This window comes from Molothrus ater, chromosome 3 (genome assembly GCF_012460135.2).
Source record: "Molothrus ater isolate BHLD 08-10-18 breed brown headed cowbird chromosome 3, BPBGC_Mater_1.1, whole genome shotgun sequence".
In the NCBI taxonomy this organism is placed as follows: Eukaryota; Metazoa; Chordata; class Aves; order Passeriformes; family Icteridae; genus Molothrus; species Molothrus ater.
Window position 1 is genome coordinate 102,927,221 of NC_050480.2, and position 12,878 is coordinate 102,940,098.

General features: G+C 37.3%; 1 long non-coding RNA gene across 1 annotated transcript; it reads left to right on the forward strand.

Annotated features, from left to right (window-relative positions):
- The first annotated feature begins 2,926 nt into the window (after positions 1-2,926).
- LOC118685421 (uncharacterized) lies at positions 2,927-11,175 on the forward strand. The gene is made up of 2 exons (XR_004979963.1): positions 2,927-3,196; positions 10,731-11,175. It is a non-coding gene; the product is annotated as an uncharacterized LOC118685421 (long non-coding RNA).
- Positions 11,176-12,878: the final 1,703 nt, after the last annotated feature.

The following is a 12,878-nucleotide window of genomic DNA, read 5'->3' on the forward strand; positions in this document are numbered from 1 at the left end:
GATTACAATGATGAGCATTATCCCACATGTTATATGAATGAAGAAAAGACATAATAAAACTATAGTAGCTCTATATAACTTGTGCCTTGTGGTTTGAATATCTGCTATGGGCTCAGTCTGTGTGTATTGTTCTTATTGCGCAAATGCAACTTTTTATCAGGGGGTGAGAAAATGCTGCAAGGCATTTGCATTTACATTTATTTACTGCATTCCCGAAATCACAATCATGCTTAGATATGTAACTTAAGCTCCCCGCAGCGATTGACATCTTATCTAGGGCATTGTGCATTACCATGTTTTGGTAATGTTGCTCAAACATCATATGGAAAAAAAGATGGGCTGAAAGACAGCATAAGTAACAATGGGAATATTTAATCTATTATTAAATCAAAGGGCTACTGTTTAGGAGATTCCAGATTAAAATTTTGAGGACTAGGAGATACCCTTCATCATGAAACCAAATGCCAAGAGAACTGACTTTCAGCAAGCTATGTGAGAGAAATTGTTTTTCCTAGAGTCATGATTCATAGATCGTCTTCAAGGCAAATCATTGTGACTTCTCTGTGGTAGCAGTTTCAACATAATAAACTATACATCGTTCTAAAGCAAATGGCAGCTTGCAATGTCTTTTTTAATGGCACAATAATTCTAGATTTTTACTCAGATAATGAATTTTCAATGAATCCAAACATAGCATCAGACTTCAGAAAATCCTTGTTAGTATGTTTCACTTACTAAAGTCAACAGCATTTTGAAAAGCCTTTTCATGCACTGGAAATAAGACATGATTCACCATCTGTCATGGAGGTTCACTGGTTATATGTGGATACACTAATAAACTCACAGGTTGCAGATGAGTAAAGGTGAGCCACCCCCCCAGTGGAAGCAGCTGGCCCAAATCTTTGCCTTTTTTCACGGCCAAACTGTTAAAGTTCATTCTGACTCAGAGAAATTGCATAGTATGGAAAAGATAAGTTAGTCACTGTCTGCAAATCAACCCACCCTGTTGGATTGCAGGTCTGGCCATGCCAAGCAAGCAGGATGACACCTTATCTTCCTCTGTCTCTGGAGTTCAGCAAGAGCTTCAGGAGACTCAGAGAATTTAAAACCCTCTGAGGGCCTTTGTGAACAACTCTCCACTTTTTAAGTTTGAAGTAGGAGCTAAAAGGTTCAAAGGTGGCAGCATTTCTGACCTTCAGCAAGGAATTAACATCACTTGTGTCTCTTTTCCTGATTGCATCATTATTAAGTATTTCTGCTTCCCTCTGTGTTTCTAATTGGTTTGTCTGTTGGAGATATTTACAACAAAGGGAACTGCTTTTCAGCCTAGCATTGTCTGAGCAGCACAAGAGATCTCAGAGATTGCATTATCCCTACTCAAGCATCAGTTTTCTGGGTGCACTTCAATGGCATTTCCGAAGCCTGAAGAGAGGTAATCTGGAGATGAAAAAAACTAGAGAATCTGCTCAGAACTTTATCTTTTCTCCTTCAGGTCTAATGTAGCATTTTCATAAAAATAAGGAATGCATTCCTTAAACAAATCACCAGATTGTAGCCATTTACCAAACTTTGGTTCACAATGCAAAGTAGACTCAAAATGCAGGAACAGGATTTCTTTCATTATATGTACAAAACTGGGACTTCTAAGTTTAAAGGCACAAGCTGACATCAGTCTGAGAAGGACTCAATACACTTAACAGACCATAAAAGTACACACACACAAAATTATTTAGATGTATTTTAAATTATTCTTTGTTCTCCTCATGGGAAGGAACATTTCAAAAATTGCTAGAAGCAGGAATAGATCCTCAGCTTCCATTAGTCCATTATTTCAGAGGAATTGTGCTCCAAAGTGAAGGAAACTGAAAGCTGAAGTCCATCAGGTAAGTAAACAGTAAAAAGCTCTGGCAAATTTCCAGATGATGGCTATCTGTCAGGAACAGCTCATGAGATCTATCCCATAGTTTCATTACAACTTCAGAGAAGGCATGATACAGTGTCTCAGTAGTGTTACTGATTCCATATGAAGAATAATGTCTGTTAACCTTGTATTTAAGATGGTAAGTATATCTTTCTAGTTTATATTAAACAATTATATTATGAAGCTTTAAAAATTGACTTTTATCTCCCTGGAGTTACACATACTCATCTGTTTAAGTATCTGAAGACCTGTTCTAAGAAAAATTAAGAGAATCTAGATGAAGGCAACTTGAGGTAAATATCTAATCTAAAAGGATTCAGTTTCCTGTGATCATAAATGGCAAATCAAATTTGGTTTTTCAATGCTAATTTCACATGGTTGGGCATATCATAAGAAATAAGGATCTGTATTTCCATTTCATGCCTGACACTGTAGTGAGAATATCACTAGGATAGCTCATTAAATATATACCCAAACACTGTATTGAACTTAGTGTTATTACTAATGAAAAATTCAATAAAAAGGCAAACTGAAAATTCACAAAACATCTTTAGCTTAAAAAAGAGAATGAGCCAACATATTCTTTGTTGCTCTTCATCATCATTTTGCTTTGTCAGTCTTTAATAGCAATCTGTCACTGACAATATCTGGCATACAAACACCTACCACACATTGATATGTAAGACTGTGCATGTGCATATATTGACATGACTGGGAAAGAATCTCTTACACCAAAGCATATACACTCAGATATATAGGTAATCTGAAGTGATTTGACAAGACTGTAAATAAAGTGTCGTTTTCCTTCACAGGAAACAAAGAGTGGGAGAGATCCAGCCTCAGAAGTCTCTCTCACTACATTTTGTCTTCCTGTGAAATTCTACCAAAGAATGAAGGAAATTATTTCAGCCACTTTCTCATTTGACGTTTACTCACAGAATGTTTCAGGACCAGGAGTTGCCCATCTTCAGACTTCTCCTCTTTAGGGAAGTACTATGAATTCCTTCCTCTCAAGGCTCTCATGATAATTATCACATTGCCATTAGGATTATTTCACTCTTAATGTCTTATTAAGAGTGGGCTTTTCCTTTGCATCAAGGTTCATCCATCTCTCAGCTTCATCTTCAGAGGAAGAGGCTTCTGTGATCTCATCTCTTTGTGTTCATCTGTGTACCTACCCTTGAAAAAATCTCAACAGAGCCCAGTTTCTACCAAAGAGGCAAAAGTTCAAAGATATTCATTTCTGACATGCATGAGAGTTGGGATGAGGACAAGGTAAGTAGAGGAGACATTTCCCATTTCCACTGAAATGCAATTCATCCCATATTAGATGTCAAAACAAAGAAGAAATCCATAGGACATTGTGACTCTATTCTTATGAGGGAAACTTCTGTCACCTGCAAAATAGAACTAATTTCCCTTACTGTGAAACAGGGATTGTGATGATTTAGTTCTGAGTGCATAAGAAAAGAGACAAGAGATTATAGCCTTTCTTTTCATGGTAACAAAACCTTTGTTTATCTTGGCCTGCTTCTGCAATGCGAATTTCAGCACATGAATTCTGCAAAAACCAAGGACTCTACAGTAAAATTCAAGTTCATCCTGTTTTAGAGAAAGTGAGGTTTTATTTTATGAAGATACACAAGTTACAATATAAAAATAACTGGAAGACATACATGTGAGTTCACTGCTTACTTCTTTTAAGACTTAACGTTTCCTCTTTGTACTAATCAAACAATGCCAAAAAAAAAAACCTCAATATTTATGAGTAATTTATCTCAGAGGTTAGAAATAAAATTGTACATTGCATTGCATTACAGTTCATTTTTATATAAAAGCAAGCATGGCTTAGCTGTGAAGTAGAGAGGTGCTGTGAGAGAACTAGGGATGGGAAAAGCCTCAGCAGAAAGGCAAGGAGAGGTCAGAGGCAGCTGAAGGAAAATAATACTTGGTTTATTCCTCATACCCACATGTAATGAGAGTTTATAAGAAGGACTGTGACTGGCTTTACATCATGTGTCAGCTTTCCTGCCTGCTCAGTCTTTATTGCTGTCAAATTTTATTGTTCAGACTGACATACAACTGAACATGACTTTAAAGGGTTAGGGCACTGTATTCAAGTGCAGTTCTAGCTGATTTAAATCAGGAAGTTGCAGCACCCCTGATTCCCCAATCTGCTGTCTCCCTAACCCTTACAACTTCCCAAGCACCAGTAGCACCAGAGGCAAACATGGGAACCACACAACTGCAGTAAGATGGGACCCTGACATCTTACTATGGCCAGTCTAAATCCTGGAGGAGACACCTCCCATGAGCACGTTCAAATACAGCTAAATGCAACAGAGGAGAAGGATGCCCAACATGCAAGGGCAATATTCCCTACCCAAGCAATTATGCTAAGCAGTATTCATGTCCACTGATCATGGTCATAGAATAATTACTTTCCATCACAGATTTTTTTCAGGAGTATCTCATTCTTTTCCTGTACTACCAAGATATTTCTTTAAGAAGCCCTTGCAATAGCTAATAGCTCCTTTATGCTCTATCTTCATAGTGACCAGGTCTGGATGAAGGAGCTGTATGCTTTGATTGCCAGCCTCTCCCGGACATAATGTGAAAGATATTTTCCTTACATTTACATAGAACCACCTATGTGGTATTTTCAGGGTCCCCCATGGCAGGAAGGAAATGATGAATCTGACTCCATCTTCTTAGAAGGCTAATTTATTATTATATTATATTATATTATATTATGCTATACTAAAACTATACTAAAGAATAGAGAAAGAATACTTACAGATGGCTTAACAAGATACTAATGAAAAACTCGTGACTGCTTCCAGAGTCCTGACACAGCTGGACCGTGATTGGTGATTAAGTAAAAACTATTCACACATTGGATAAACAATCTCCAACGACATTCCAAAACAGCAAAACACAGGAGAAGCAATCAGATCATTATTGTTTTCATTTTTCTCTGAGGCTTCTCAGCTTCACAGGAGAAGAAATCCTGGTGAAGGGATTTTTCAGAAAATATGACAGTGACACACCTGTGTTTCAGTTTGTGCCCCAGTGCCTCTGAGCACCACAGAGAAGAGTCTGGCTTTGATTTCTAACATTATCCCATCAGGTATTCACACACATTGCCCAGGTACATCCCTTCCCTGAGGCTGACCAGCCCCCATTGGAAAGATCTGGCAATCTTAATCATCTTTGTTGCCTCTTTCGGGATTCTCTCCTGCCTGTCTCTGGCCCTGTGGAAGCACACCTGGATGCAGCACTCCAGAGCTAAGTAGAGGGGAAGGATTTTCTCCCTCCTTCTGCTGGCAGTGAGGAGGCTGTTGGCCCTCCTGGGTACAAGGACACATTCCTGTCTCAGGTTGGAGCTGTTATGCAGGAACCTTATCACTTCCCTGGAGAGCTGATCTCCATCTGGTCAGCTGCCAGCATACACTGGGGCATGGAGCTATTCCTCCCCAGGTGCAGGACCCTACATATCCCATCAAGGGATTGGAATGTAAAAGAATGTAGCACCCAGAATCATTTATAAGGCTGCTTTATGTACCTCAGAATATTATGTACTTGAGAGAGCAGATGCTGTCTGACCATGTGCGGGTAATTTTCATACTGTTAAATAAATATGTCTCTTATGTGAGAACTTCTTCTCACCTTTTACGGCAAACACAGAATCAGTAGAAGTAGCTCAAATATTGTCCAGTCTGAGCTCTATTGTTTTCTTAATGTAAATCCAAAGTGAAAAAAAAGTGGTACTGTGTGACAAAATCCCAGTTTGGTTACTCAGGTTAAAATGTGAGAATAGGTTCAAATTTAATAAAAAACCTAGATTCTTTTTTAATTTTCAAGACTTCCCTTAGAACAGGCCTAAAATAACAGATTATTAAACAATTTTACTCTTGCATTTTCCCAGAGTAAAAGGTGATAGCAGAACTGGAGATCTGATTCACTAAGATGGTGAATGCTCTCAGCCCCCACCAAAAGGAGCTTCTTATTAGATGGAGTCCCAAATGCTTTACATAAAATACCACAGAGGGAAGCCTAACTCAACTTGCTTTCCATATGGGAAGATACAGACAGGAGACTGGCAGAACATGATATGCAGGGATTCATGTGGTGGTTGGTTGGTTTGTTGGTTTTTTTTTTTTCACAAAATAAGAATATGGTCTCAAACTGTTTTTTTTTATTTCAGGGGAGCTTTAGTTTCAACTCTGTTTCCATCTGTGGTTCTTCATCCAGGAGAGATATACCCACAACCATAGAAATGTGTAGTGTGAAAAGATAATAATAGGACAATTTAGATGGGATAAAATACCTTGATGCTTTTACAATCAGCCTTGGAAGCTCAACTCTCAGTGCCTGAGGCAGCAGCTGCTGAGCAAGTGTCATCCTCTCAGGCACTTGGTGTGAAAAGTTTCAAGTTTAATCAGCCTTTTAAAATTATAGGCATGGAAGAATTTGTTTGTAACCACAGGGACTTCTTGCAGAGCGATGCTTTTGCCATGCAGACCCCCAGCTCCTTCCCTTGTTCCTTCCCCCAGTAATACCCAGCCACTGACCAGGATACACAGCATTTCCTGCCTCACTCCTTGGCCTTGGAGAGTTGCAAAAACAACTAGGAAAACCATAGAGAAAATTCCTGAGTGTTGTCCTAGAAGCCTGAATAAAACATTTCCACGTCTGTCCATGTCAAGACAAACCTGAAGCAGAAAGGGGAGGTATGAGCCTGATGGTTTCCCATGAGTCTTTGGCTGTCCTTGGATGACCCAACATGTTCTGAAAACATGAATTTGATAAAGGATTTTCCTGCAGTTCATTCCTACATATTTGTCCCATATAGATCCTTTGATGTCTTTAATAAAATTCATCTGTGGCTTTTCCCTTTCCTTTACTGGAGAACTACTCTGTTCACTTTCTTTGTATCTTTCTGTTTTACAACAACTGTAGGGTATATGTTTCACATCTTAACCTGTCTGTCAAATTCAGTTAAAATTGGCCACAGAGATTATGTGATTTCTTGTGAGGGCAGCCAAGAGCAGCTGACAACTAAGCATTTTCTGTGTGGAATCTGGATAGAAATATCTAAATATATATAATACTCTCAGGAACCATGAAGCTTTACATTTGCTAGATGATGGAATTACCTAATTTCTACTTTTTTACAATAAAATTAGGGGAAATCCAAATGCTCCAATTTCCCCATGAAAAAACAACTTCTTTTTTTTAATACTTGAAATTTTTGAGTGAAGCCTCAATGGCAGGTTCATTCTAAAGGAAGGGTTTTTTTCCTTTTCTTATGCCAAACTATAGAAAGCTACCATTGTTAGAAATCTTTGTTCCTTTTGCTTAAGTACTGACCCAGAAGTCAAAACTGCAAATTACAGTCCACTCACAAAAGCAGAACTGTAGACTGTGCAGGTGTTAAGCTTTTTAATCTCTAGAATGTCACACTCCAGCTCAAGTCACTATTCATTAAACAGGAGCTCTTAATGCTATTTGTTGACAGCGTGAGTTATCACTATTTGACAGTCATTATCTTGCAGCAAAGCTCTTTAGACTTTTGGACCCTTTCTCTGTGATTATGTTGTATTAATTTCTTTTTTTTCTGTAAGCCGTAGCTCATTTATCATTTGAATTGGGAATTCCCACAGAAGCCTAGTTTCCCATTGAGTTATTAGTTAGGAAGCAAGTGGGATGTAGTAGTTTTAGATGAAATTTAGACCATCTTATCTTTGAAATTGGGAAAAAACTATATTCTCCACCTAGACTGGTAGTTCCCCTTAACAATGTTTCAAATATGGTTGTGTTACTTTCACTGACCAAAGACTTTTTTTTTGTAAAAGGAAGGAAAGGAAGGAAGGCATAACTCGTAATGTCTGCAAAATTCATCCCTTAAGTAGGAAGAGTACAATGTTAAAAAAACATTTAGTGGGATGATGGAGAAGGCAGGAATAAGATGATCTAAGGTAGACTGTGACTCAGGTTGCCTTTTCAGTAGGGTTTTGTAGCCTTGAAGTATCACATTATACTGCAAAAATAATATAAGCAAAAGTTTGAATTTCTAATCCCTTAGCAAAGCAATTTCTTCTTCCAAATTAAAATGTCAAAATATTGAGGATTTTTTTCTCATCAAAAAGTTCATAAAATCCCTGATTCACAAATAGCTAAATATTGTGTTATGAGTCAGTTTGATATTAAATAGGATTATCTGTCATCCCACATGGTCTCACAGGAGCTGTACCATCTCTAGTTCATAATCTACTTCATAAGCAGTGCTCAGTGTGAGGACTTCATCTTTCACAGCGCACTGACACTCGTAATTCCTCATGTGTTTCAATCAAAGGCTACTATAAGGCACCATGGGAGTTAAAATCCATCTGGGCAACATAGATTACAGAATGCCTGGAGGCAGGGCTCTAACCACCTAATGCACAGATGTTATGAAATTTCACTGACAGGAGACCCAGGTTAATTTTGAACTGAAGCTACCATTCCAAATTTGTCAAAAGTGATTAGGCATCCCTAATGGATTATTTTTTTTAAATCATCAACATAAAAACATGGTTTTATAGAAAATGTATGTTGTGTAGAAGAAGGCCTCCTCTATCTGAAAGAAACAAACCAGAATTTTCTTGTCCACCTCCTGGTATGGTGCAAGTTTATGATTTTAGACTAGTGCAGGAGAATGTGAAATAGTTCTAAAGAATGACAGAACCTTTTCCCTTTGATTCTTTGGTTGTCTAGAGACTTTAGACAAGGCACTGCCTCAGAAAGGCAGGACAGGCATTAATGGCTGGACTATTTTAAAGAGTCAGATGGCAGGATGTCAGGCAATGTCACTGAAGTATTCTTGTGTTTGATAACTCTGTAACAGGAGTCATCTATTTCAGGCTAGATTACAAATTGATTGAAAGCACCTAATTCATCTGAGCAACCCAATTATGTGAGCTACACAGAATCACATCAGCAAAGAACTATGACATATCAAAGCATAATAAAATTGAGGGCATGTGGAGAACCAAGGGTCACTGAGGTGTTGCTTTATGCTTTATCACCACTTAACAACAAAGGCAAAGAAAGATAATCTTCTAATCAGTCCAAAATGAAAATTCAAGAAGAGAGGTCTTTTTATGCTCTTTGATACTTTTCCTATGCAGTTGCTTTTTGAACACCAGATTTCTTTCCCAAAAATGAATATATTTTACAGGATCTTTTTCCTGCTTCTTGGGGGGCTTTGTTTGTTTGGGGGTTCTTTCTTATTATTTTTGAAAATGTGGATGAGACCATGAAAGAATCATGTCTCTTTCCTTACACAGCATTCTGTTCTAAGCAATTTCACCCTTTATTGCATCACATTTCTTATTTGATCTAATAAAGTAGCTCATCATTTCTTAATCATGCCTCTTGCCTTTGCTGTTATGAAAAGGTTGGAACGAGAGAGAGGTAAGAGAGAATTAAATGATAAGAGTATACTTAATGTCCCTTGGTGTGGCTAGAATGAAAATAGGCCTTGTCAAACAAATAACATTTCATTTTTGTTGAAATTACAGGTTTGATTGATGAAGATAACTGCACAAGTATAATTGAATAGTTACGCATTGACATCTGAAATACCAATTTAAAAATTAGCTGTATTTATGAGTAATGAATTAATCATCCAACTAATAAACCTTCAAAAGTCAGTGGAGAACATTTCTTAGCACTTCTTCTAAAATAGACTAGGAAAGGGTTTCCTGTCCATGACAAATACAATGCAATGCAAAAAGCATTAGCATTTTGTGGTAAAAAATGTTACAAAATTAAAACATCTCACGACAGAGCATATTGTCCTTCTCCCTCAGAGAATATTTAAGTCTATGCATAAAACAAGAAACAGGTATTGAAACCATTTTAAGACTGACTACAGTAAGGTAAGAGATTACATTTGGGATATGGGTAATTTGGGTTGAAATCCAATTTTTAGCCTGAATAAAAGAGATAAATCTGCACTTAGACTCTCCTAATTACTACAAAGCGGATTTATCAATACTCTGGAATGCAATTCTTTAGTTTTTATTACATATACCTGAATCTGAGAAACCTCTCTGTAATACTTATCAAAATCAGCTCTTATATATGAATGACTTTTAATTCCAACATACTGGTATAATCCAGTGAGAAAGATCTTTAAAAATACTGGCCTATGACTGTTTTCTATGGAAATTTGGTAGGGCATGACAATACAGCTGGCACTAATCAGTATCTTCTTCAGTGATATGGAAATAGTATAAACCTACCGCTGATAAAATTGTAACAACTGATGCAAAGATGAGTGGAAGGCTAAATAATGGTGATGAAACACCATCATGGTTGGTAAATTGCTCAGCAAACTGAGTCCATTCAGGCAGGATACATTACACTAAAATATGTATGAAGCATAATATAAGTAGTACTGAAAGAGGGACTGTTCTGTGGCCACAGAAGCTGTGAGCAGGGCATAGGATTCCCACTGAGTTAACTACTACAGCTGAGGATGGATGCAGGCCCTGCTCAGAATGCAGATGACTCTTTCAGACTGTGTGTTTCTGAATAATAATAATTACTAAAGATGTCTCAAACTGAACAGAAAAAATTAGTTATTCAGATTGGGAAAAAGTCTTACATTTGTAATTATATCAATAGAGGGGTAAAAGTGAATTCAATTTCCATCACGGTCTTCAAGTGAGCATTTAATACCTTCAAGAGAAATAATGTTTCAGCCCAAAAATTTTCTATGCTTTCTTAGTAACATTTGCTTCTGTGTTCTTGTTGCCAGATGAAGAACTGTCTGCACACCTGCTGGGTTAACACAATGCTTATTCTTCAAAAACCACTGGCCTATGGAACCACACCATGCTTATTCTGTGGGATCATGTTAAGCATTAACCAAGGAGAAGAATGGAAAATAACCAGTTCAGTTATGCCAAATTTTCACCAGTGCACCAAGCAGCCAAGTATGACTTTGGGGTCACCAACCACCAGGAGCCATGAAAGAGACTCTCAGAACAGAAGAATTCATGCAAAAATGGGAGAGAATAAATGTTGAAAATTTTGGGAAAATTATCATCAAATGTATGTTTATTCCAGGAAAATCAATGAATATGTATGTAAAATATAGTATAAAAACAAAAACTTTTTCTGTACTTGGTATGCATGATGTTTTGGAGAACATATCCCCTTGTGCATCCAGATAAATAAAGAATGCCTGATTCTTAATGTTACGTTGGTGCTAAGGAGTTGTATTTTTACTGATTTTTGGAAACAATCCCATCTTTGATGAGATTGCATGGGAACAAGCCTTCAACACTTCCAGCAAAATGAAACATAGCCTCTGGCACTAAGAAAGCCTAGATTCTCATGGACTTTTAAGCTACATCTTAGACTTCTGATGTGTAAAAAAAACAGAAAGAAAAAAAAATACTAACTCCAGCTAGAAATTCAAGACCCTATCCACCTGGATTGGCTGGTGGCTCCAATGGATATGCTCCTAGAGGTGACTTTGCTTCAGGTTTTACACATGCAAGGTACTTTCCTACACTTTCCAGCTGTTTTCATGAAACTAGAGATCTAGCCTTCAGTTTAGGCAAGCCAATTGAAGCCTGTCATTTGAACCTCAGTTTTAGATAACTAGTGATTCTGTTTCAGTGCCCTAGCACAATAACCACTGAATGGAAAGCAGTAGGTGTTTCTGAAGGCCTTCAGAAGTTATTGTCTACCTTATCTCTGTGCCTAAACTACAGTCATCAAGATCTCTCTTCAGAGAGATCTCTTAAGCACCCACTTCTCTACCTTAACTGTACAGGGAATTTAGCCAGATGCTTTAAGAACACTTCTTTGCTAGGAGTGGAAGGATAAACACATTATGAGTTTTCACTTAAATGGTAGTCAGCAGCAGCAGCTATATGAAAAATTACAATAGAAGAGCAGAATCATGAAGTCTGTTAGCACTGAAACATGAATGTATCATATCATCCCAAGTATTTCTTTCCATAGCAAGCATAAAATGTTTCATTATTAATTATTCTTTTATTTTTATCTCTAAAAAGCAAGCTTCAGCATATTTTAAGTTAGCTGACATCCAAATTTTTAGAACAAATTTCTATTGTCAGGACAATTGTGTGAGAAGGTTTTCCCAAAATCTAGTTGATTTGGGTTTTTTTTACATGAGATTATTGATTTCTTTATTTGTCTAGACATTAATAAATGTCAACACTACTTCATCACATTTTTTAAGCTAATACTACCACTTATCATTATTGCTGAGAGGCTCTTGCAGCTTGATGAACTGTCCAGCAAGAATCTAACTGATCACCGAACTGGTCTTAAATATGTTAGAAGAATTGCTGACAGCAAAGCCTGTGCACTGAGAACATATAGATCTGCTAGACATGCACTCTGTTCATTACATAGCTCCACATTTTCATTTAGTGTACATAGAGAATTTCTTATCCCTGGGCTACCTGCAGTTTAGGATTTGATTTGGATTTGTTTCCCTCTTTCATCTGTGCAATAGCCCAGAGCACAGTGCTTTTTCTTCCTGAATTTTTGATGCTCTTTCCAGCATGCTAGCCTGTGAGGGTTATTTTCTCCATTATTCAATCTTTGTCCTATTTCTTGTCTTCCTTTAGCTTGATACACTTGTTCCAAACGGATGGCTGTTTTACTTCAGCGCTCTCGCTGAAATTCAATAGGAGATATCTTTATAGAGATAAAGCTGTTCCTCTCATAAATCTCCCTAGCAAAGTGGATTCACATAGTCCACAAGAGATTCAGCTTTTGATTAGGGATTTCTTTCTCTGATATCATACAGGAATATACAAATTCTTAACTGTGCACATTTTTGAATATTTTGTGATCTGCAGTTTTTGTCTCAGAACTTATCAAATTGCTCTCTCCTGTGTTCATACAGCATTTCTAACAATGG